This window comes from Rhinopithecus roxellana, chromosome 1 (genome assembly GCF_007565055.1).
Source record: "Rhinopithecus roxellana isolate Shanxi Qingling chromosome 1, ASM756505v1, whole genome shotgun sequence".
In the NCBI taxonomy this organism is placed as follows: Eukaryota; Metazoa; Chordata; class Mammalia; order Primates; family Cercopithecidae; genus Rhinopithecus; species Rhinopithecus roxellana.
Genome location: NC_044549.1, coordinates 176,647,138 through 176,673,609, shown reverse-complemented (window position 1 = coordinate 176,673,609; position 26,472 = coordinate 176,647,138). Strand labels below are relative to the sequence as shown.

Below are 26,472 nucleotides of genomic sequence, written 5' to 3'. Positions count from 1 at the left end.
TCTCCCATCGTCTTGATGAATAGCATCTGCCTTCCTTCTATCCATGCTAATCTCTGTAGCAAACAGTCATTTGGTCATACCCATGCATACTTTTCTGTTCCTTACATAGCCATGCTGTGAATTTTCCAAATCTTTTCACTCTGCTTCCCTTTTAGTCATAAATTCTGTCTTTAAATTATTTCTCTCTTCTAGCATCTTACTATAAGCAGTTAAAAGTAGCCAGGCAGCAGCAGCAGCCTAAATGCTTTGCAATTCAGATATTTCTTCTGCCATATATCTTAGTTCATCACTCTTAAATTCCAAACCTTCCACAAAGCAATTTTGGGCTTGGATAGAGTTCTGCCAAGTTCTTTAATACTTTACAACAAGAATGACCTTTGCTCTAATTTTTAATATCCTGTTCTTCAGTTCCATCTGAGACTTTGTCAGAGTTACTTTTACTGTCCATATTTCTATCAACATTTTGGTCATGACCACTTAAGTCATCTCTAAGAAGATTCAGACTTTCCCTAGTCTTCTTCTGATCCCTCTTTACAATCACTCTTAATGCTCCATTCACAGCGATGTAGGTTTTTCTAGCCTGCCTCCCAAATTCTTACAGCCTCTGCCCATTACCTAGTTCCGAAGCTGCTTCCACATTTTTGGGTATTGTTATAGCAATGGTCTCACTTCTACGTATCAATTTTCTGTCTTAGTCTGTTTTCTGCTGCTATCACATAGATGGTATTTTGTTTCATTTTATTTTATTTGTTTTCAGACAGGGTCTCACTCTGTCGCCCAGGCTGGAGTGCGATGGCTTGCTCTTGTCTCCCTGCAACCTCTGCCTCCTGGATTCAAGTGACTCTTATGCCTCAGTCTGTTAGGTAGCTGAGATTACAGGCACGTGCCACCATGCCTGCTAATTTTTGTATTTTTAGTACAGATAGGGTTGGGTCAGGCTAGTCTAGCACTTCTAGCCTCAAGTGATCTGCCCACCTTGGCATCCCAAAGTGCTGGGATTACAGGCATGCGCCACTGCACCCAGCCAATTTATTTTTTAAAACGAAGTTTATTCAGCTCACGGTTTTGGAGACTAGGAAGTTCCAAGGACACAGTGCTGGCGGGTCATCCCATAGTGGAAGGGTAGAAAACAAAAGTGAGTGCTTGAGACAGAGCAAATGGGGGCCAAACCCATTCTTTTATCAGGATCCCACTCTCATGGTAGCTAACCCACTTCTGTGATCAGAGTAGTGATCTATTCATGAGCGTAGAACCCTCATGACCTAGTCATCTCTTAAAAGCCCCACCTTTTTTTTTTTTTTTTTTTTGGGACGGAGTCTCTCTTTATCGCCCAGTCTGGAGTGCAGTGACCGGATCTTAGCTCACTGCAAGCTCCGCCTCCCGAGTTTACGCCGTTCTCCTACCTCAGCCTCCCGAGTAGCTGGGACTACAGGCGCCCGCAACCTCACCCGGCTAGTTTTTTGTATTTTTTTTTAGTAGAGACGGGGTTTCACCGTGTTAGCCAGGATGGTCTCAATCTCCTGACCTCGTGATCCGCCTTTCTCGGCCTCCCAAAGTGCTGGGATTACCGGCTTGAGCCACTGCGCCCGGCAAAAGCCCCACCTTTTAAAACTGTTACAATGACAATTAAATTTTAACATGAGTTTTAGTGGAGACATTCACAGCACCTGAACAACATGGACATAGCTCTGTAGGAGTTTATATTTATTCGTAATAATTAAAATCTGTTTCCCTGGTACTCCTATGCCTTGGCCTTAATTCTCTGCACGTGGGACTAAGACCCAATCTGCTACTTATAGTGCGCTTAAAGAAGTCTGTTCAGGCTGGGTGCGGTGGCTCACCCCTGTAGTCCCAGCACTTGGGAGGCCGGGGCAGGTGGATCACCTGAGGTCAGGAGTTCGAGACCAACCTGGCCAACATGACAAAACCCTGTCTCTACTAAAAATACAAAAATTAGCCGGTCATGGTGGTACACACCTGTAGTCCCCACTACTCTACTTGGGAGGCTGGGATGGGAGAATTGCTTGAACCCGGGAGGTAGAGGTTGCACTAAGCCGAGATCACGCCACTGCATTCCAGCCTGGCTGACAGAGTAAGACTCTGTCTCAATAAAAAAATAAATAAGACTATCCAGTCATCCAGTAGTTTTTGGTTCTTTAGACTAAAGCTATTCCAAGTTTCAGATTCTCATTCTATCTTGTACATTCTTCTCTGAGCAGGCTTCAGTTGTTTTTAATTCCTTTGAAGAGTGAGATCTTTAAATGAATACATACTCCAAATACGGCTCCTCCATTTGAGCTCAGAAGACAATGAGCACCCCTCTTGGTCTAGTTCTAGACATGCTTTAATCATCCCAAGGCTAGTTTGGCTTTTATTTTTGGTCATCACGTGGTACTCTTGACTCACACCCAACCGTCAGCAACTAAAACTCCCAAATCCTTTCCTATGTGTTGCTACTAATCCATGTTCCTCATTCTGTACTTCAGATTTTTTTTTTCCTTTTTAGACTAAAGTTCAAAATTTGTAATTTTGTCTGTTTAAGTTTATCTCATTAAATTTATCCCATCAGTTCAGCCAGTTAAAATATTTGTGGATTTATGAGCATTATCTGGTTTAGCATTCCATTTAAAGCTGCATATAGCCTAAAAGCTCTGTTATGCCATCAGGGCTCATACCCAACTCATTGATAAAAATATTAAATAAATATATGAGTTTTCATCTGATGTGCACATGAACAATCAAACATGGATAAGCAGATAAAATCATCCCTGCTTTTGAAGCGAGGGAACAAGGATTCAGAGAGGTTTGCTCAATGTCACATTATTAATAGGTATGGCAAAGAAGGAATCTGAACTTACATTTTCTGTTTTTCTGTTACACTGAGATATTCATCCATCCCTGGACACGTGGATAAGGAGGGGTCAGTAGAAGGGGAAGTGAAATGCAAGCTTTGTGAGAATGATTAAAATGTTAGATTCTAATAGTAACTGTGGGGAAAATAGCATGGTACATTACTTCCTTAGTTTCCATTTTCTACTATGGTGCATTTTCTCCTCATTACTTTTAAGTACCTATATCAATCTCAGAAAGCTGTTTTCTAAGCTGTCTTCTTGAACCACACACCTACACAAACACACATCTTCTACAAGACACCAGAAAACAATAATGGGAAGAGCCTCTGATATGGTTTGGCTCTGTGTCCCCACCCAAATCTCACTTGAATTGTAATCCCCACATGTGGAGGGAGTGACCTGATGAGAGGTGATTAGATCATAGGGGCAGTTTCCCCCATGCTGTTCTCATGATAGAGAGGGAGTGGTCACGAGAGCTGATGAGTTAAAAGTGTTTGGCAGTTCTCCTTCACTCTCTCTCTCTCCTGATGCTGCATAAGACGTACTTTGCTTCCCCTTTGCCTTCTGCCATGAATGAAGGTTCCTGGGGCCTCCCCAGCTGTGTGAAACTGAGTCAATTAAACCTCTTTTCTTCATAAATTACCCAGTCTCAGGTAGCATCTTTATAGCAGTGTGAAAACAGAATAATACAGCGTCCATGTCTGTCAAAGTCAAGGTGAATCTAGAATGGGGCTGAGTAAATAGCATGACCAACTGATACAGTTTGCCTGGAATGGTCCTGGTTTTAGCCCTGAAAGTCATGGGAAAGCCCGAGGATTAGTCATCCTGTCAGTGGGATAGCATAGTACTCTGTTCTCTAGTCTCCTTTTTAATGCTGTAGTGGTTTAAGATGGTCGCAAATTCTTTGATATTCCTCCATTGACAAGTGGGATCCAGATCCCCTCCTCTTGAGTATGGGCAACTCTGTGAGTGTATAGAATACAGGGGAAGTGATACTGTGGCAGTATCTTGGCTCAGACTTTAAGGCACTGTCATAGTCTCCTTCCCATGTCTTGGAATACTTTCACTTGGAACCCTGAACCACCATGTAAGAAGTCCAATTACTCTGAGACTGCAATGCTGAAGTAGTCACACATGGGTACTCCTGTTCACAGTCCCAGCTGGGCACAGCTTTGCATGCATCACTGTGGCACCAGACATAGAGTGAAACTGTCTTGGATATTCCAGATCGGAATCACATGAATACCACTAGAGAGGTCACCAAGTGATCTCAGTTGAGGTCATATGAAATAAGGGAATTGCCCAGCTGAGTCTTAGTCAAATTTTGGCCACAAAATTGTCTTATAAGGTATAATAAAATGGCTGGTTTTTTTTAAGCCATTAGGTTTGGGAATGGTTTGTTATGCCACAGGAGATATCTGAGGCAAATGCTAAAACTGGCCTAAATAAACCACACCTAATTTTTCTACTTGCTATTATAAGCAATAGCCTGTCTTCAGATAATGTTCTGCATAAGATCTATGCCATCTTTGACTAACTTCAGCAAGTCTCTTCTAAATGGGCAAATAGTATAAGGTAAGATGAGATGCTGGCTTTGACTGCCTACATCCATTCTTCCTGTGTCTTTAGCACACCACCTTGGCACACTTCCTTCCATTGTGAATTGGCTCATCTCTGTGCCATGTGCTTCAAGGTCTAATTCTTGGTGAGATTCACATCTTTCATTCCAGTGTTTAGCGGTATTTTGGCAATAACAAAGGACACCCCTATAGGCTGTCGTCTCCACCAGTGAAATCTCATACATCCTCACATTCATCTAGAGAAGAAACACTTGACTGCTTCTTTCCAATTTGGCCCCATGATTGGAAATATGATTGATGAATCTGAAGATTTCTGGAGAACAAGGGCTGTGTTTTAAATGTCCTTGAGTCCTGGTAGCTTCTCTTTGGATGAATGAATATATTCTCACCATTGTGGCAGTATTAGGCAGCTTTGCTTCTGCTACCTCCCTTGCCTGATCTTTTCACTTTTAGTGTCTTTTTGTTTCTAGGAAAGGTAGTGTTGGGGTTCAGAAAATGATACCCCAAAGTATGTGCCTTGGCGTGCTGAGTACTTTGAACTAAAGGAGATTGGAAGGCCTCAGAAGCAAAGTCTCTCTATGACCTTCTGCTCTCCTTGTCTCCTGCCCCTTTTTCTCCTCCAAAGTAAGTGATAGCGAGTCAAAACTTAGAAATATCACTCTTTTTCTCTCTCTTGTCCTTTGAGGACCCTTATTCCAGAGGGTCCTTCCCCATACCTGGGAGGAAGAAAAGCTGCCCAGAGAGATCAAGAAGAATGTAAACAGACAGGACTTGCTAGGTCCCTGCCAACCTGACAGTCTATTACTATTAGGTAACATCCTTTTTATCCAATCACATCTTATATGGTTGTCCATTCTTCATAAAACCTAACCATAAAAACAGACAGTTTTCCGTGTCTTTGGGTCTTCATTTCTGGAGTCTCCTGTATCATGTACAATTTTGAGTAAATAAATTTGCTACACTTTTCTCTTATTAACCTGTTTTTTGTTACAGGAGTGTTGGCCATGATCCTTGTGATGGGTGAGGAAAGGTATCACCCCTTTTCATCTTTACAGTAGGTCTGAAGAAAGAGCAGAGTCTACTGTTGTTAGCAGAGGATTTTAAAGTAAAAAGGGGGTGAAAGGATTTTGCATCATTTTGAGACTCCTCAGTTCTCACTGAATAATTTCCTTCTGATTCTCTTCCTACTTAAAACTTTTGAATGTTCATGGATTGTGGCGAAGGAGAAGGTGACACAAATGCTCATTTGTTATGCATCGAGGTGGCAGGAGGAAATGTCAGGAATCGGGTTCACAGAGGCAGCTGATGGGTGTCAGCTCTGTGGGAGCATTCTATCTAAAGAATCTCAGAATGTTGGAGCTGTAAGGGACTGCTGGGGAAAAGGAGTATAAGAACATGGTGATGTTGATGGTTGATGAAATTAGGATAAGTACTCTACATCCCAGTCAAATGCCCTTGAACCATACCATCTCATAACAATGTAACTTTCTCGGTCAGGATGGTGGACCACAGGCATTTGTCTTCCCATTCTCTCTCTGAATTCTATTGAAATTACGACACAGAAGTTCCAGAGGAAATAAGCCCCCAAGAGTGTGGAGCGTGGGAATGAGTTATTAATGCATGTCTGGATGGCAGACAGTGAATGGGAGCACACTGACAGGTAAACAGATGCAGGAACCCACCACTGCCAGAATGAAGGCTGCAGCTCAGCCTGGAACTCATCTGCCCCAGGGGCCCAGTAATATTGGAAGCAGGGAGTCACCAGGTAGAAAGAGTTAGTGTGGGAGGTGGGATGGTAAACTGTGGAAAAAGTGTGAATTGGAAGATTGCCTGTGGCAAAGCTATGCAAGTTTCCCTGCCCCCGTGACTCACATGCATAAATGCTCCCCTCGCCCACCCATGGAGCTGCAGGAGAACTAGCAGTTAGGGGTTCATCTCCAGGACAAATGTGGGAGCACTGTCAGCTAAAGATATTACAAGAACTGCTTGGGGAGAGAGCAGGAGCTTCCAAAATGGGGGGCTGACGTCTCACTGAAAAGCCCTTCTGATTCTCAGAGGGGGTTTTCATGATCTCATATCCTAAAATGAAGCTGCCATCAGATGACTATATGCTCTCACATTTACCGTGAAGCCTCTTAGAAAAGGACCCACACAACTGAGGAAGGAGTCACCAGCCATTTGCATTAGCCTGCATGAGCCTTTATATTTTAAGATGAATGGGTGACCAAAAACTCTTAGGCCTTTGCATAAGAAAGAGAAACAAAGAGGAAAAGATAGAAAAACTGAGTATGGAGAAGTGAACATTTAAAAGCAATCCCTATTTCAGCCAGTGAGAATATTTACAAAAAGAGAAAACAATCAGGAAGTGAGAGTTCTTGGATATTAAAAATACTTGCTATACATCAAAATAAATAGTGGTAGTAATGAAGTATAACTCACTGAATAAAATAAGAGTCCGTGAGTCTGCATGAACTTTAAAGAGGTGGACAAGTAGAGAGATACAGAGAGAGACAGAGAAATAGGGAGAGAGGCACAGAAATAGAGAGAGAGTTACAGAGAGGAGGAAAAGAACTTCCTAACAGTGGAATGACAATGAATAACTATAGAATAAATGATGGAATTAGAAAATCCTTATTCTGCAAACACTGTAGTATTAATTCATTCAGGCAAGAATCATTTATGGATATTAAAACTCATGTGTAAAAGTGTGATAAGAAACAAGATTTTTATCACCCCACAAATTACTTACAAAATTACAAAAGGGAAATAGTAATTCAACAATGACAAAAGCTGGTAGTTACCACTTGAACTAAGTGATCAAAGTCAACATCACAATAATGAGTCAACATCATGTGCCTCTTGCTATGCTGTACCAGGAAAGACACAGTATCACCCTGTGACATTCCTGTGACAAATGCACAGTCTGAATCTAAGCACAAGGAAACATCAGACAAATCCATATTGAAGGACCCTTTGCAAAATAAATGGCTTGTGCTTCCCCACAATTTCAACATCATGGAAGACAAAGAAAAGTTGAGGAACCGTACTAGATTGAAGAAGACTGAAGAGATAACCAGAACTAAATGTAAAGCACGATTCTGGATTGAACCTTAGACCAGAAAAAGAAACTGTAAAAGGTATTATTGAGATAATTGGAAAAACTTGAATAAATCTGCAGATTAAACAATAGTGTATCAATTTAAGTTTTTCTGTTGTCGAAAATTCACATTGGAGTATTTTAGGGGGAAAGGGATTCAATATTTGCAATTTATCCTCAAATGTTCAGAGTAAGAGAGAAATAAAGCAAATGTGACAAAATGTCAGCAGTTAACAAACCTGGGTAAAAGGTAAAAGATAATGCTTTATACTGTTCTGGCTACTTTTCTGTAATTTTAAAATGGTTTCCAAATAAAAAATTTTGCAATAAAGTCAAAAGGCAAGTAAAAACTGAGAATAAATATTTGCAACATGTGTAACAGATAAAAGAGAGTTCCTGTGTATCAATCTATGTACATAAATATGCATAAAGAACTCTTAAAAATGAAGGAAAAAGAAAGTAGAAATCTAAAAAATAAGATAAATGACATGTGCAGACAGTTCATAGAAAAAGGTTTACCAAAGGCCCTTACATTTAAAGAAATGCTTGACTTTACTCATCTTAAAAGAAATGTAAACTAACCATACTGGTGTGCCATTTTACCTGTTAGATTAGTGAAAATTAAGAATTTTAACACGGCCTGTTGTCAAAACTGCTGGGGAATCAGGCACCAAAATATATCATTTTGGGGACTGCAAAGTGGTGGGATCCCTATGGAGGGGAATTTGTCAGTATCTGTTCCTACCCATTTAGCCTTTGATCCAACAATTCTGCTTTAGGCATTTATCCTGAGAATATATTTCTAAAAATATGAAACAACATTTTATAAGATTATTAATTATAGCACTAATTACAGTGTTAAAAATATTGGAAACAACCTAAATATCCATTGTATTATTTTTCCAGGCTGCCGTAACAAAATTCCACAGACTGGGTGGTTTGAGCAGATGTTTATTTTCTCACAGTTCTGGAAGCTGGGGAGTCCAAATCAAGGTGTCAAGAGGGTTGGTTTCTCCTGAGACCTCTCTCCCTTTCTTACAGATGGCCTCCTTCTTGCTGTGTCCTCACATGGCCTTTCCTCTGGTTTCTCTTCCTCTTTTCATAAGGAAATCAGTCTATTGGATTAGAGCCTCGCCCTTACGTCCTCATTTAACCTTAATTACCTCTGTAAAGGTTCTGCCTCCAAATATAGTCACATTCTTGGGTAAAGGGGGCTAGGGGACTTCAGTATATGAATTGGGGGAGGGACATAATTCAGTTCATAACACCATCCATATGAAAGTGATTTGACTAGAACATAAGATATTCACACAGCAGAATACCCTGCAGCTATTAAAAAAAAGATATGAAGAAATGCTCTTTGAATTGATATGGGACAATTTTCAAGATGTATTCTTAGATGATAAAAAAAACCAAGAGGTGAAATATTCTATATGTTATCTAAGAGAGGTGTGTGTGTGTGTATGTATGTATATGTATATAGATATATATGTATATGAATATACACACACATATGCTGTACTGAGAATAAGCTTATATGTGTATGTATATATGAGTACTGGGAATACTCAGAGGTTATATACATACAGTATGTGTGTATAATCTCTGAGTATTCCCAGAAGATTGGCTATTTGTAGCAATCAAATTGGGTTACTGACTGCTAATAGCAGCAGTCTTTCAACATGTAGTTCTTTCCAATTAATGAATCAATTAATTACTTTCTATAGCTTAACTGAACTTAGAACTGTGAACTGTGGGTCTTAACACTTCATTTTAATTAACCAAGATTTTATTGATCTAATATTACTCCTAATTAGTTGTCATTGCCACATATACTAATATTTTTTAAAGGACTTGGGGATGAAAGATAGTATTTTTAGGACTTAGGAATGTCTTGGTTTGCAAGTAACAGAAAACTTCACACTTCACTAGAAGTTGCTTAGACAAATGGAGGTTTATTTTTCTCTGTAACAAATGTGTCATGTATCAGCAGTCCAGGTGAATGCTTAATGTAGACAGACTCTGTCTTTCCACTCAGCCATTCTTAGCATGTGAGCCTGTTGCCTCATGATCACAAGATGTCTGCTGCAGTTCTAGGTATCATATCTGTATTTCTCTCCCACACACACACACACACACACCAATGGAACAGGGACATCTTACTCTGTCCCTTTTATCAGGAAAATCAGGAAAGCAAAAACCTTCCTAGAATCCCCCAGTGAGCTTTATCTTATACCTCTTTGGCCAGAACTAGTCATGTGGCAACTCTTAGCAGCAAAGAAGGAGTAATAGTGGAAACAATGTTGTCACAGTTGACATAAACCAATCAAGATTCATCACCTGTGGCTCACCACATTGCACTCAGCTTCTAGAGAAGGAAAAAGTGAGAGACCGTTCTTTTCTCAGTGCAAATCTATCTTTATTTATCTCTGCCTGTCACCTTACTGTTTTCTATCTTTTTACTTTTTTAGCTAGCTAGTGAGCCACTTTTAATTCCTCTTACATCTGTCTTCCCAGTATGCATTTTTAGGGACCCTCTTTCCAGCCAGTCCTGCAATAACTCTGCCTCCTCACTCAAATCCACATCTATGGCATATTCTTATTTCGTAGATAACCCTTTCTGTTTCTGTAGTAATGGGGAGAATTCAAACATAACCAATAAAACATCAAAATGATTTTTTGAAATCCCACAAGTTTTCATTGGACAAAACAGTGTTGTCGGAGCTGGCACTAAAATGGAAAGATAGATTGGTGATAGATCTAAGTATGGATTCCCCAAGAAGCCCTGGGACCAGAAATTGAGTGCAAGTAGTTTATCTGGGAGATAATCCCAGAGGGCACTGGTGTGAGGAAGTGGGACAGGAAAAGGAAGGCTTCAATGAAAGGTACAAGTTGAAGCCAGTTATCACTGAGGACAGCCCTAGAAGTCAATATAGACCATGCCCCCAGAGTCATCCCACCTGAGGGCAGAAGGTAGGGTGATATTTATCCTTCAACTCTCAGTTGCTGTTGGACTGTGGCATGGGGATAGGCATTAATGTACTGGGACTTGTGTCTTGGTGTGTTTGGACAGAGTGGGCTCCAACCACCCAAGTAAGCCCATAGGTGGCTGGAAGTCAGGCAGTTGTACACTACAATGGTAAGGCTAAGGTCATTGATGGCAGCAGTTGTAGGTGTACATATATGTACATATGCAGCTCTTGTATAAGCTGCTGTAGGTGTACTGTTCTATGATTGTCAAATCACTGGAAATGACCGTAAAACACGACTAGCTACTAAGAGGAGCAGGAAAGCAGAACTTAAATAATATGGAAAGAGAATCATTGAGCATTGGCTATTTTGTTGGGATGTTCAGTATTTGAATACCCCAAGAGTAGAGAAGGCCATTGTGCACTACCCTCCCCATTCCCCTCCCCCAGTTAGAGTGCCACTTCTCTGGGAGCACCTGGCACAAAGATCCACTCCTGGACTCAGGCAAGAACTATAAATCCTGCTAAAAAGCATTAGTGTTTAACCTGCACTAAATAAACATATCTTTGTTTCTGGTAGTGATACAGAAGACAATTGCTGTAGTCCTAAAAGGAAAAAGCTTTGTATCTCAATATTGCTGGCTTGATGAAGCCACAAAGAGAGGCAAGGTGCCTCTGGAATCCTGGGCTCGTGTGTGCCTAAATTTGTCTACCTCAGTGCATATTCTGTGTATTAGTTCATTCTCATGCTGCTAAAGTTCGTAGACATACCTGAGACTGAGTAGTTTACAAAGGAAAGAAGTTTAATTGACTCACATAGTTCTGCAAGGCTTGGGAGGCCTCAGGAAACTTACAATCATGGTAGAAGACATTTCTTCACAGAGTGGCAGGAGAGAAAATGAGTGCCCAGCAAAGGGTGAAGCCCCTTATAAAACCATCAGATCTCATGAGAATTCGCTATCATGAGAACAGGATGGGAGAAACCACACCCATGATTCAATTATCCAAACCTTGTCCCTCCTACGATACATAGGAATTATGGGAACTACAATTCAAGATGAGATTTGGGTGGGAACACAGCCAAACCACATCATTCTGTTTAATGGCTCCTAACCTTTACTCAAATGGGAAGCAGAACTCAAGGGAACAGGCTTCAATATGGGGTTTTTATAGTTCTTGAATAGATTTCATTGTGCTAAAAAGGATCATTTTTCATCTTTCAACCCACTCCTCACAAAAGCCTCTACTTGAGCTGTCTCTAGATGACTTCCCAGTGCTGGTCTGCTCCCTCCATCCCCTGCAAATCCCTCTGGTGTATTCCAGGCTCAATGTATCCCTTGAGCCTCCATGCTTTTGCCTCTTTGTGTTCCCAGTGAAGTACTTTCCACCTCCCCACCTGGTGGATTCTAATAGTCTTTTAAGGCTTATCTCAAACATCATTTCTTTTCTCTACCTTCTTTCTCTCACTTTTCCTTCCCTGACTCCAGTGTCTCAAAGTTTAAGTCCCCTCAAAAGCAAAATTTGTGACAAGGCCTTGGACACAGTTTGTTTAACTGGCACAAGTAAGGGAGTAGAGAAAGTAAGATGGGAAAGGAGAAAAACCAATGGAGTGTGCATGAGTCAATCAGTTATTGCTGTGGGCAACTGGGACTCAGTCCTGCTCAGACCCCTGAGGGTACTGCACAGAATATGCCTTGGAATTGTCCCACTGTGGAACAGGGAAGCTGGGTATTTATTTGCCAATTCTATCCCTCATTGGTTAAGAAATGCTTCTGGGGTTGGTAAATCCCCAGCACTTCCAGGCTGCCCTAAGCACAGCTGAGCAAGACCCACACTTGTGCCACAGAAAGCTCTTCCTCAGACATGGAAGCAGAAAGGCTCAGGCTTGAAGAGGGAAGCTGTCAGCATGCATAGAAAATTCACATTGCAGCTTCAGGGAAACTCAAGTGGGACTGATGGAATATGAGACTGGTAGGATGTGGAGTGTTTGCTACCCACACCATCCTGTAGTTAATTCCTCCCTTACAGGTACCCATGTGACACTTTACAAATTCCTTCATAATAACCCTGATTAGTCTATACTTGTTTGTTTGTGAAGCATGTTTTAAGCACATCATATGTTTCTGTTTTGTATTCAATCCTCACAACAACTCAAGAGGCAGGTACTATAATTATCCTCATCTAATAATGATAAAACTGAGTCACAGGGATTAACTAATTTTTTGTTTATGTGCTTATTTCTGCTTTCAGACTATGAGCACCTGAAAGGCATGGTCTTTGTGTTTTTGTTGTTTGTATCCTCCCATCCAACACACTGACTGGCATTTCAGGAGTATTTGGTACATATTACTTGAGTCAGGTTATTCAGAAGACTCAAAGTCACAATGGAACATGGAAAGAAGTGCATGGCTTTAATCAATGTCATTTCTAGAACTGCTCTTCAATAATTAATTAATTGGATGGCAAATGGGTTTTCTACTAACATTTCTAGAAGTGGGCATCAAAGATTTGTCAAGAAAATGAAGTTATTTTAATTGTTAATTTTCAAAAGCAGAGAGGGCAATATTTTAAAACTTTAGCCTATTCTGTTTTATTAATCTTGAAATGTTTTATTTTATCTCATTTGTGGATTTATCTTGTGGCCAATGCTCAAAGCATTACTAAAAGTGGACATTGCTCAGTCAAGATACGCAAATATGTGCTGCTATAACAAACAACCCTAATATCTCAGTGATTTCAAAGAACAAAGATTGGCTTACACTCACACTTCATGTCTGCTTTGTGTTAGCTGTGGGCTCTGATCTGTGTCATCTTAACTCTGGGACCCGGGTGGATGGAGCATCCACTGTCAGGAACATTGGCGGTTGCCAAGGCAGAGGGAAAGAACACTATGGAGGATATCATTCTGGCAATGAATTTCTCAACTTGGAGATGACAGACATCAGTTCTGATCACAATTCACTTGCTAGAACTACTCACATGGCACCACTACACCATAAGGAAGAACAGAAGTGCAATCCTGCTGTATGTCCTGAAGGAGAGGAGTCTGGACATTGATAACAATATTAACAATTATCGTAAGCACTAATTTTCATCATTATTCAGCCTGACACTGATTGGATAGTCTCCAGCACCTCTTCCCTGCTATCCAACTTCCTCATAGCAACTACTATAATATTTCTCAAATATATTATGTCATAAAAAATAAACAAAACCCCTTGATATATCTTCATTGCTACCAGGGTAAAATCTGCCTTGTCCTTGACAAGACCCCCATGACCTGGCCGCTGCTGACTGCACTGCCCTGCTCATGTGTCCATTTATTTGTATATGCTGTTCTTCTTCCCTTCTTCCCAGCTCTGCTTTGCAGAGTGTCAGGAGATTAATTTTGAGCTTTGCCTAATGAGATAGTGGGTTGGATTGGCAGATCTTACTACAACTTTGTCTATAAAAGATACACTTGAAATTTTCTTAAATTCTAGGAAGTATGGGCATTCTTTCTTTTCTCCTTTCCTTCCTTTTTTTCTTTCTACAAATATTTATTTGAGTATCTACCAGGTGTCCTGATGGGTCGTGGGAATATAAAGTTCATCCAGACATGGTCCCTGCCTTCATATGGCTTATAGTTTGGTGGGGGGAGACATATTAATCACACTGCATAAGTTTGAATTTGATTCAAATACAAATTGAAATAAATAAACTAAAATGAAGATGAGTTACACAAGATAGAAAGTTACTTCTCTCTCATGTCACTGTAGGTAAACCAGTGTTGATACTGTGCCCCACGGTGTTAGTGACCCGGGTTCCTTCTATCTTGCTGTTTCTTATCCCCAGCATGTGACTTCCACTTCATGGTCCAAGATAATGGCTTAGTCTCCAGCCATCATGTCTGTATTCCAGCCAGAGGAGGGAGAAAGGTATAATGAAAGGCATGTCCTGGAAAATGAACACATCACTTCCACTTACAAATCTTTGGCCATAATTTAATCACACCTCCACACTTAGCTGTAATAAGGGCTTGTAAGTTACGTGCCCTGTTAAAAACTGGGGCTTCTGTTACCAAGAAAGAAAGTGAAAGCAGACAGAGGGACCAGGCTTGGTCTAGAAGATTAGTTTAAAGAGAAACTTAAAAAGAATTGAGATCTGAAAAATAGGTAGGCTTTAACTAGGGGAAGAGTGACCAGTAAGAATAAACATCATGTGCAAAGGACCTGTGACAAGGGGGAGCCAGCCTGTTGGAAGGACTAGAAACAAACAAGCAAACAAAAATCCACAGTGTCTGAAGTACAGAAGAGGAAGGAATGTGAAGCAACGTGAAGGAATGTGAATGACCCTTAACTGTGTTGTCAGAGGACAATGGTGCAGAGCCCTGGAGAACTTATTAGGGATTGTGATCTTCACTCTAAAAACAATGGTATGTCATTAAAGGTCTTTAGGAGGACAGTATGATCAAATTTACATTGTAACTTGTAGGAAACAAACTAGAGAGGACAAGAGTGGATGTTAAAAGAGCAGTGACCTCCAGATGAGAGATGAATGTAACTTGATCTAACATAATGCTAGGAAAGAAAATAAAAATGGGAGGAGTCAAGAACTATTTTTAGAAGGCAAACTCAACAGGACTTAGGTCTGAGTTAGTATGGGAAGGGAGTGAGGAAGGGAAGAAGGAAGGGATAAGAATGGAGCAAGAAATAAGAAATGAATTTAAAAATATTATTTCTTAAATATGAAAACAAAAATTGGCATTCAGGCAATGCAAGGGGATCTCAGGATACTTGTGCAACATAGCACACATAATGTACTATAATGTAAAATCACTTGAGACATGATGCTCATATAGGTCAATTATAAGTTCTCTCTCTTAAGATTTATTTTAAGAAGTACATCTAGTCTTCATGATTTGCATTAAAATTGTTTATTTAAAATTGTAAGTTGTCTCTCTTAAGATTTATTTGAAGAAGTATATCCAGTCTTCATGATTTGCATTAAAATAAAAATCCATTTTGCTTTTGGTTTAATATTTGCTATCAGTTTCACATTGTAGGAATTAAAAAACATCTACTCTATTCTAGAGGCAGTACTGACCCTCCAAAACGTGTAATGGGGTCTCTACAGGTTTTGAAGTGATGAAATCTCCATTTCCTCTGCAGCCCTCTCAAGTTCCTCTTGAAGAGGAAGTGAAAGTTAACTCCCAGTTCTTCCTGGTCACAGGAAGACAGCTGACTGGAAAGAATATATATAAATGGATTATATTCAAGAGTGTCTTAGAAAAAGGAAATACTGGTCATTCAACCTATAAAATTTATTTGGCACTATCCTGTGTCAGGCCCTAGGCATAACTGGAATGGTCAGACTGGACAAACTGAGTCTGTCAGAAGGCATCAGGAAGAATAAAATCATGATGCAAACTATCTTCTTTCCTTTGTCTTGAGATTAACCAGTAGTTTCCATAACTCGGTGTGCACCTGATTTTTTTTGTTACAATTACAAAAAGAATTAACTTTAATTTTTACACTTTGATGCAATGCTAAGGGACTGTTTGGACCACAATTTAGTCTCTGCTTTGAGTATATTGAAAATAGCCCAAAGTAGCTGTCAAGGCATAAACAACTCAGGAGGAAGCATTGCTGTGGTTTTACTGAACAGATGGTCTGATGACGTCAGTGTCTCCAAATTACCTGCAGCCAAAGCAGATGGAAAAATTAACATCGAAGCCCAAGCTTGATGGCAGACAGGGAGTCACAGAGAACTTCAGGGGAGAAAGTCATATGGGATGATTTCTTTGCTTTGTTTTCAAGCTCTACTAGGAATCTTCTCCTCTTCCCAAATTCCTTGAATAGAATCACAAGAATTATTACAGTTGGTCCCACAAACAACCACCACGAAGCCAGGGCTGGTGGACATGGCATTCCGTAATGCCTATGCCACTGAGAAATAAAATTGATTCTAAAAAGAGATTATTAATTGTGTAAAAGTGTTGATGTAGCTGAAAAGAAACATCTCAGCGCTATAATTGAATATGCCAGTTCTTGGAAAATCATCATAATGGCTGCATATTTAGCTCTGGACACATTGTATTTTGCAAGATTTACATTCCATCTTTCTCCAAAAGGCTGCATTACAATTAACATTTTCACCTAGGACTGACTGCCCAGCCCTTTATCTCTGTTGATCTTATTTCCTTGTTTAGTATTGTGTTTTCATCTTTTCCTGCATGCCAGTGTCTGGGTCTTTACTTCCTTTATGCAAAGTTGTCAGCTGCATTAAAGTGATGCATTCCAGCCTTAACTATAGATCAGCCAATCCGTGCTGGATTATCTTGAGTTCCAAATCTAAAATCTGAGTCCGAATCATAGAGCTTTCTGTTTACAAATGAAGAAGTAGGCATTTGAGTTTCCATACTTGTCTGTGAGCACAGAGTGGGGAAGTGGCTGAAGGCAGAACAAGAATGCACGGGTCTACTTTCTCAAGCCTCATGACCTCTATAGCTCTACAAACCCCAGGTGTCCCTAACTCTTCTCTCTCAAGGGATACAGACTCTGATATAACAGGATTATATGCTTCAAACTCAAAGGGAATGCAGTAGGAGCGGAAAAGCAAATTTTAGGTGTGTTTTTGTAGAACTATTGTCTACTTTTCATGACAGCCTAGCATGGTGCAAGGTCGTCTTGGTTTCAGTTCCAGGAAAAAATACCCAGCAAGAAGAATCTGAGTACAAGAAATTTTGGGGAGATATGGTCCCAGGAAGCAAATGTGGGGAAGAGAGGAAGCAAGACAAGGAAAGGAAAAAATAAGCCTCAGAGTCATCCCAACCAAGAGGTGAGGGAGATGGGGTATGTATCCTCCAACTCTCATCTGTCATTATATGAGAGCTGTTTCCAGGGGCATTAACTCCCTTTGCTTCTGAGACTACTGGCCTGCCTCACTGGGCTGACAGAAAGCCCTCAAGTGGAGCATGGCCGATGCTTGCAACAGAAGGCAGTGGAACGATGAGTGCCATGTGGGGTATGGGCAGAGCATGGGCAGCAGTTGCTATAGTCAGATTTGGGTTCACATCTGCATCCATTGACTTGCTGGATGGTCTCAGACAAGGTACTTTCCTTCTCTAATTCTAAATTGTTTCATCTGTAAAATGGGGAGAACAGTACCATCATGTAATATTATAAGCAGTAAATGGAATGATAATCCAGTAAAGTGCTTAGCACCATCCTTAACACAGAGGAGGCCCTTGATATGTGGCATTATTATCATTGTTTGTTTTCTTGGCTGCATCAAGTGCCTGGGGAAAAAATGAAATTTAGAATCACATCAGGTGCTACAGCAGGTAGAGCACTTAGGTCTACTTCCAGATTTCACAGCAGAGGAAGCTTGAGGATGAGGGAAGTGGCTGTCTGTCCCAAGAAGAAAAATCTTCTAATAGAGTGTGGCAGAGCCAAACCTGTTCACTAGAGCATCTGGTTCCATGTGTAGTGCTCTTTCCAGCATCCTGAACTGACTCCTTTAGAATTATTTGTAGAATATAGATCTAGAAGGAAGAGTGAATGATCATTCTGTCCTGGATGGCAAAAATGTTTTCCTCACAACTTTGATAAGTTGGCAGTGGCAGCCTTCTTGTCTATGTTGAGAAAGATTCTGATGACATGGTACATGAGGTAAATGTGTGTGACTGATTACCAACGTCTGCCATTGACCTGGGAGCACACACTGGCTGGGTATACACTGATCCTGTTGGGGTTGAAGTTATTAAGAAAGTTGACTGCTGGACTTGAATTTATCACCAAGGGAACAAGATAACCATTTTGTTTGTTCATTTTATTGCAATGATAGTGCTTATTGATCATAGAAAAGTTTTAAAGATAGAAACAAGTGTGATGGTTAATACCACGTGTCAACTTGATTGGATTGAAGGATGCAAAATATTAATCCTGGGTGTGTCTGTGAGGGTGTTGCCAAAGGGGAGATTAACATTTGAGTCAGTGGGCTGGGGAAGGCAGACCCACCCTTAATCTGGAGGGCACCATCTAATCAGCTTCCAGCAAAAAACAGGCAGGAAAACATGAAAACGTTAGACTGGCCTAGCCTCTCAGCCTACGTCTTTCTCCTGTGCTGGGTGCTTCCTGCCCTTGAACTTCAGACTCCAAGTTCTTCAGTTTTGGAGCTCGGACTGACTCTTCTTGCTCCTCAGCCTGCAGATGGCCTATTGTGGGACCTTGTGATCATGTGAGTTAATACGTAATAAACTCCATATATATTCCATTAATTCTGTCCTTCTAGAGAACCCTGATTACTACAATGAGAAAGTAAAAATTACCTCTAAGGTACAGCAAAGAGGAGAATTGATCTCTGGGACTGATTCAGAGTAAGGAAGAAGGCTAAAAAGCAGAAATTAATAATTGAAGGCCTTTATAAGGAGCCATCGGCTCCTCCACATCTGGATGCAGAGCAACAGGCAGCCAGGCATTTAGTCACAGGACCAAGGAAAAAAGAATGAAAGAAATTTTAAAAAGCTACATCTCCTCAAGTTAACTTATAAATTCAATGATACCAAGCAAAACATCAACAGGGTCTTTCACAGAACTAGAAGCTGACTCTAAAATGTATCTGGAAGAGTGAGGGGACAGAGTGAAAGCATTGCTAAAGAAGACTGGGGAGAGGCTTACCTTATGGATAACCCAAGTTATTATGAAGCAACTAGAAGGAAGACAGTGCTGAACTGGCACAGCAGTAGATAAAGTGACTAGTGGAGCACAAGGCTGTGTTCCCAAACAGACCCAAGAATACATGGAACTCTGATAGATGGTAGAGGCGGCTTGGCAGTTGGGAGAGGAGGAACTATATGTTAAGTGCAGCTAAAAATGTGCTTATCCATATGGATAGAAATGAAACTGGACTCCTACCTCACACCATACCCTGGAATCGCTTCTGACAAATGAAAGTCTTTAACAATCAAAGCAAAACTTTAAAATTATTAGGAGAAAGTATAGATTAATATTTTTTGACCTTGGGGGAAGGAAAGGATTTCTTATTTAAGACATGAAGAGTGCAGCTGCAAGAAAATCTCAGTCAGGCCAATGCAGAGCCCCAGAACAGAAATGTCCCAAACCTGGTACCTTCACCACATTCAGTCATTGCCTGGGGCAGCCTGAAGACACTGTGGCCACCAAGAGGACACAAGTGATTTCCAGGGGTGTGGCAGATGAAGGCCATCAGCTAACTGCCCTCATCCCAATAGGTTCTCTCTTGCGGGAAATCTGAGTGGCTCATGCCCATGGCTGCCACACGCCAGGATTGAGGTAATCTGGCTGTAGGATTGAGATAACCATAAGTAAAACAACTCCAAAGCCCCACATTTGGATTAATTACTTCAGGGACGAAAGATCATGACATGCGGGTTCTTGTTAGCTACTCTTTTGGAAAATGGCTCTTTCTGAATCTGTCCCTAGATTTGAGTGTCTATCTTACATTGGACACAAGCTCTTTGTTCACTGACTTACTGCATGATTCTCCAGCAGTCATTGGCTGTGTGACAACACTATTTTTACTTTATGCAAAGACTGAAAGATTTGTGAAGTGGAAGTAGAAGATTGGGAAGGCATAGTCCAAGAAGGTGTGCATGAGGTGAGGTGAGGGAATTGTGGTGGATTATGTCATGGACACAAAGTATCCCATAGTGGTACGCATAGACCTTTGCAATGTGACTTTGATGCTCCTCTATCCAAAGATGAAGTCTATACCCTCTTCAGACTGAGCTGGCCCTGTGACTTGCTTTGATCAATAGAATGTGGTGGAAGTTATGTTGTGCATATTCTAGAGCCTAGACTTCAAGAGTTTGTGCAGCTTCTTCCTGTTCTCATTTGGAATCCTGCCCTGTGGCCACTATATGATGATGAAGCCCAGATGAAAGACCACACAGAGAGAGAGGTCCAGAGCCTAGTTAACCTTCCATAGTGAGCCCAGGTAAGACCAGCAGAGAAACCACTCAGTCACAACTCACAATCATAAGAAATGATGCGTTCTTACTGTTTTGAGCCACTAAGTTTTGGAGTGGCTTCTTAACGACATAATAGACAACTGAAACAGATATAATCAAGATCTTGAATGGACTCTGAATATAGAAAAGTGGGGTAATCATGAGCAGGTGGAGACTTACCTATTTATCTTTCGAACATTCAGTGGGCATCTAGTATACTCCAGGCACTTTCGTATGTATCTCATTTAGTCTTTCTAACAGCCTTATGAGATAGGTGCCACCACATAGATGTGGATATTGAGGCACAGAGGGCTGAAATAACTAGCCCAAGGTCATGTGGCTGGAAAGTGGCAGGTCTGGGACTTAAGTTTATGTCTTTCTGGTTCCAAAGTCCCTGTTCATGACCCCATCTCTACACTGCCACCGGCACTTAAAATGAACCCATTGAAGAATACTAAAAAATAAACAGAAATAGGGAAAGAACACTGAAGCTTTATAACTCTTGCTTTCTGTGTTTATTTCTGTGTTATTTTAAGTTATTCTTCTTTATGCTCCAAACTGATAAATGGTTCAATAACAGGTTTAAGGTGGGTTGTGAGGGAAGGAGATGCAGGAAGGTTGAGCTGGTACAGACTGAATAAGAAATTCATCTCTTTGCCCCCAACACATTCTAGCTGAAGCTCATTTTATTGTCGTCTAAGCTCTGTCTAAATTGTTCAATTTATGTGACAAAGTCTTGATGGTATCTCTTTAAGGCTGTCAGAGAAGCCAATGCAATGTCAATTCAGAAGTGAAGTCATCGTTACAAAAGTGCCTTTAGTGGAAAATGACAATGTGGGAAGTCTTACCTGTTCATTTGGAACTCTATTATCTGCATTCCTATTCAGACTTCTGTTTCAGGAATTCCTTCTTTGAATTATTAATGTAAAAAAATGGATGTTCTGAGATTGACCAGGGTTGCAAGAAATATAAGGACAGGAAAATTCAAACATACTTGTGAAAAATAAATTGACTTACATTTATTAATAATTCATATCAAGGCAGAATGCCTTCTAAAGCAATCATTGACATTCATTTATTCATTCATTCATTCACTCAACATAAATTATGTGAAGGACTTACTAAGTGCCAGGCATTGTGCTAAGCACTAGAGATAGGAAGACAAATGTTATCTGTTTCTAGCACTCAAGTGCTGTGTAGTTTAGTTAGAATACAAAATTGAACAAAAGCCCAACACGTGAATTTTCTTGTCATTTTCCCTAAATTTGAGGGAAAAAAATCAATGATCTAAAAAAAAATAAGTTGCTTTGCACTGATTTTCTAATTAATGTGATAGAACTGCAAAAATTCAGCCACTCACACCAATCTCCAATAAAACCAAAGACTATGTAGTTACATACCACATGTTTATTTCATTTCTAGTAAATGCTAACTATTCTCCCAAATTTGTCATCTAGAACTTGGTAGAAATTTCTTTCTGCATGGAACCGTAAAGGAGATTCATGTCATAGATGACTGTAGAAGAAAATAACTCAGAAATTCCTGTAAGGCAAATGAGCTTCTTTCCACGTTTTCTTTTGTGCCTCTTGGATTGCACATTAACACTCTAGCTTAGAAATGTATCGATATTTGAAGACCAGCATTTTAAAAATGAGAACCATGTTAGAAAATTGGCTCCAGAGGAGAGTTCTACAGTCATGGGCAGGGAATGTTCTGGCCTCTGCTGAGTGGTTTTACATGTGTTCCTTATCTTCTTTGTGCCTTGCCTTCCTCCCTATAAAATTAAGGTCGGTGTGGATGAGCTAATATCTGGGATCTTCCCCAGAAGATATAAAACATAACCATAAAACTGTTATGGTTAAAGCACCCTTATTTGTTTTCTTTAGATACCCATGGCATCTTCTTAAGAAATCGGAGAGAGAATTCCTCAGGATAAGCTTTATTTCACTTTGCAATCTTCATCTTTACTTGTAATTTTAAAGTTTTTTAAAGGTGAATTTTCTGTATTGTTTTCCAGGATAAGAAATATGGTGTGTGTGTGTGTGTGTGCGCGTGTGTGTGTGTGTGTGTGTGTGTTATAGTTTGAGATACAAGAGAAGATGGGCACAGTTCACCATGATGAGACTGACACTTCTTAGGATCTGGGAATTTTGAGAAACTGCTGGCTTCAGTGTTAGCCATCTGCTGGACTTATATAATCCACCCAGCAATAAAACACTAGGCTCTCCCATATGCTCTTCTCTGCCCCTGGGTGAAGGAGTAAACAAGGTGGGAGTTCACATATCTGTGTCCCAGCCCGGATTTGGCACCTGCTAGCTATGTGACCAAGAGCAGCTTTCTTAATCTGAGCCTCAATTTCTTCATCTGTAAAATGAACTACGCTTATTTATGTTTACCTAGAATGTCTGGGATCTGTTTAGGTACATTTAACACCATCTTAAGAGTTTAGGTAAATTTTGTTAAAAATAACACAATTAATACTAAAATAATTTCAGCATATAGTAGGTCTATGTTCAGTTGCACTTCAGTGGTTAAAAAAGAAGTTGCTTTTCCAAACATGGTTGACCTAGTGCTTTGCCTGTGATATCCCTGAAGTTGCCTATCGTGATCCATGCTGCCCCAGCTGAATGCCAGCCTGTCCCCTTCAATATCACCACTTTCATATTTGTAGCTTCAGGAACCACACCTTTGCCACACCCTAGAATAGAACTCTTCTATTATTACAACGGAGGAAGAGATGAGATAGTCTAGATGGCTCTTCCTTAGAAATTCATCCTCCAAAGCAGGCCTTTGTATAATTTTTAGGGTATGGAGTTTTGCTGATGGTATGAGACATGAAGAACATGTACTCCAAGGCGGAGTCTCCCATCCTAGACGCTGCTGACATTTCAGGCTCACTAACTCTTTGTTACGAAGGGCTGTCCTGCGCCTTGTCGGATATTTGCAGCATCACTGGCCTCTTCCCATTACATGCCAGTAAAAACACTCCCTTCCCCAACTGTGACAACAAAAACATTTCTAGATTTTGCCAAATGTCCTCCAGAGGGCAGAATCACCCCTGATCGAGAACCTCTCCATGAAGGGCAATGCCTTTTTGATGTATAAACTTCCCCATTATCCAAAGCAGACCTTGAGACCAGGAATTGGATGCAAGTAGTTTATCTGGGAGATGATCTTAGCAAGCATTGTGAAGGAGCAGGGAAAGGAGTAGGAGAAAGGAAACCCAGTAATGGATGAGCTTATGCGCAATTTACTGCTGTGGGCCTCAAGAGGTCACTTTCACTGCGGACTCCTGGGACTATGCAGAACGCACCTAGGAATTGCCTCCCAGAGAAGCAGGGAAGCCACGGTGTTTATTCTTCAATCCATGGGGCAGTATGACCACCCCCTATCCCTATTCACCCACCCCCAGCCTTTTTCTTTTTGGTTCAGAGCCTTTTTAGTCTTACAACAGCAAAGCATGTTTTGTTTTTCTTTGCTTTAAATGCCTGATTAATAAAAATATTCATTGTAAACAATTCTATTTTTTGAATTCTCAGATCCTCTAACTGAGGCTAAACAATATCCCAAATCTCCCCAGCACTAACATTCAAGGACTGTCTAGTGATTTGAGGCCAACCCTGAGAAATAAATGGAAAGAACATAGTCTGATGGCAGAGGTATAGGGTGGGTGGAGAGGCACTCATCCTTTATCTTGCAAATTGAATACGGAAATAATTGCAAAAGAACAGGTAAGACTTCCCACATTGTCATTTTCCACTAAAGGCACTTTTGTGACGATGACTTCACTTCTGAATTGACATTGCATTGGCTCCTCTGACAGCCTTAAAGAGATACCATCAAGACTTTGTCACATAAATTGAACAATTTAGACAGAGCTTAGACGACAATAAAATGAGCTTCAGCTGGAATGTGTTGAGGGCAAAGAGATGAATTTCTTATTCAGTCTGTACCAGCTCAACCTTCTTGCATCTCCTTCCCTCATAACCCACCTTAAACCTGTTATTGAACCATTTATCAGTTTGGAGCATAAAGAAGAAATCCAATTTTAGCAAAGAAAGCTAGAAATAGCTGCCAATCATCTCAGCAAATGGTAGACTGGTGAGTCTCCTTCTTTATTTATTTACTTATTTTGTTTTTAAAATGAAAATTGTTTTCTTAACATTAAAATTATCTAAGAGAATACCTTGTGAATCAAAAGATGATATTGTTTTCTGGCAATGAAAGCTTTGATAGACAACCGCTGACTTGGCCATAGTTCCTGCTTTCCCTCTAAGGAGTTCAAAGCACTTTCAGTCATGCAATATCACCTTATTTCATTTTGTAAAACTGAGACAAAAAAAGAGAGAGGATGAATACACATGAATCTTTATTTGTCCAATTAAAGGGCAAAATATTAAATATTATGGTAAAAAAATAAAATATTAAGATACAAAAAATAAGTGGGTTGGCCAGTGTAACCCGGAGAGTCTAAGTACTATGACAGAAGCCTCCTGAATCTTACACTGCGTACATTTCATCGATGTGACCCATGACCCTGGCAGGGTTTTCTCTTTAAGTAACCTGCATGTCAGAAAACATGTGCAGGATTCGGAACAGAAAGCTCCACCAAGCAGTTTGAAAAGTGTATCTCTAAGGCCAGATCCAAGGTCTTTGGCATGATTCTTACCCTGCTCAGAACAAAGTGCAAAGATTTCACACCAGCTGAGACTTTTTAACATTAAGAAAGAGAAAACAATCATCCCCTTCCCTGCCGGGCATGGCAGTGCAAAGACCAGCAAAGTTTACCTTTCTTGAAAACCCACGATCTGCTTTTCAAGGGGATGATGAAAGCACCAGGAATAGACAATGGTTCTGAAACACTGGCTGACTTTTGAATATTCATGACTATTCTGATGCAAATGAATATCTCAAATTGAGCTGTTTTTGCCGAGGTGCTGTTGGAAATGTATACGCTTATGAAATTGCTTTCCTAGTTCTGCGTATCTCCAAGAATGGCTTCCTTTGCTTATTTACAATTCTCCTAGAAGGATTCCCAGGTGTCAGCCTTGAACTGGAGTTTTAGCTGGTTTCTTTTCACCAAAAACTAGGGCTACAGTTTAGCTTAACCCAATAGGAAAGCCTTACTTTGTTTTATAGTAGCCCACATCTGATAGGCCCTCCCTGTTCTGCCAGTGGCCCGAAGCTTATCACACATCAAATTGTTTTTCCTTTGAGGTAACCTCAAACCAAAGCTCACTGTTCCCTGAAGAACAAAGAGAGAGTGAGAACGTTGAGCCAGTGCTTGGGAGTGCTCAGATGGTCAGGAAGCCAGGAGGCCTGTTTGGATTTTGCTGACTGTATGCACTAGCAGGGTCTCACCGTGGTGGGCATTGGGTGTGGCATGTGGCTTCGCCGGACCAAAAGACTTTGAAGAAGACACATAGACTTCATGGGCTGATGGAGACTTTAGAGACCTCCAAAGCGCAGTGAGTGTTTCAGTTGTTCCTGGGAAGCTGTGGGACCTCCTTCCCTCTTCAGCTTGGATTCAGAAACAGTGACTGCCGGTCAGGCTCAGGACAAAAATGGGAGGCAGGAAGGGGTGGTCACTCCTAGAGGAAAAACATGGGTCACGGTGAAGTCAAGGACAGTTTCTGAAAGAAGACAGTTGCTGAGCTCTGTCCAAGGCCAATAAAGGAAGCTGCTGGGACCCTCCTATGTCTCTCGGTAGGTGGGGTGAGCTTCTCTGCCTCAGATACCTGCTGGGATATGGCAGGGAAGCCTCCTTCCAGGGCAATCAGGTTCCACAAGAGGAGAGGATGCTCTCTTCCGGGTCTTTAATCTGCCTGGGCTCCTGGGACTGTCACCAGGACACCTCCTGAAAGGCCGTGCACGCGGCCTCTGACTCCATCCTTGTGTAGTCATTGGAAGTTTACTTTCTTGCCTCCTAGACTTCTTCTCTCCAACCCAGACTTCACCCACAAATACTCCCTGTGCCCATGGAGAGGACTCTCCTCTCCACACC

The 26,472-nt window shown here is 40.8% G+C and overlaps 1 pseudogene; it reads right to left on the bottom strand.

Moving 5' to 3' along the window:
* LOC104673192 overlaps positions 1-25,353 on the bottom strand; it is a 112,422-nt pseudogene extending 87,069 nt beyond the window's left edge.
* Between the last annotated feature and the right edge of the window lie 1,119 nt (positions 25,354-26,472).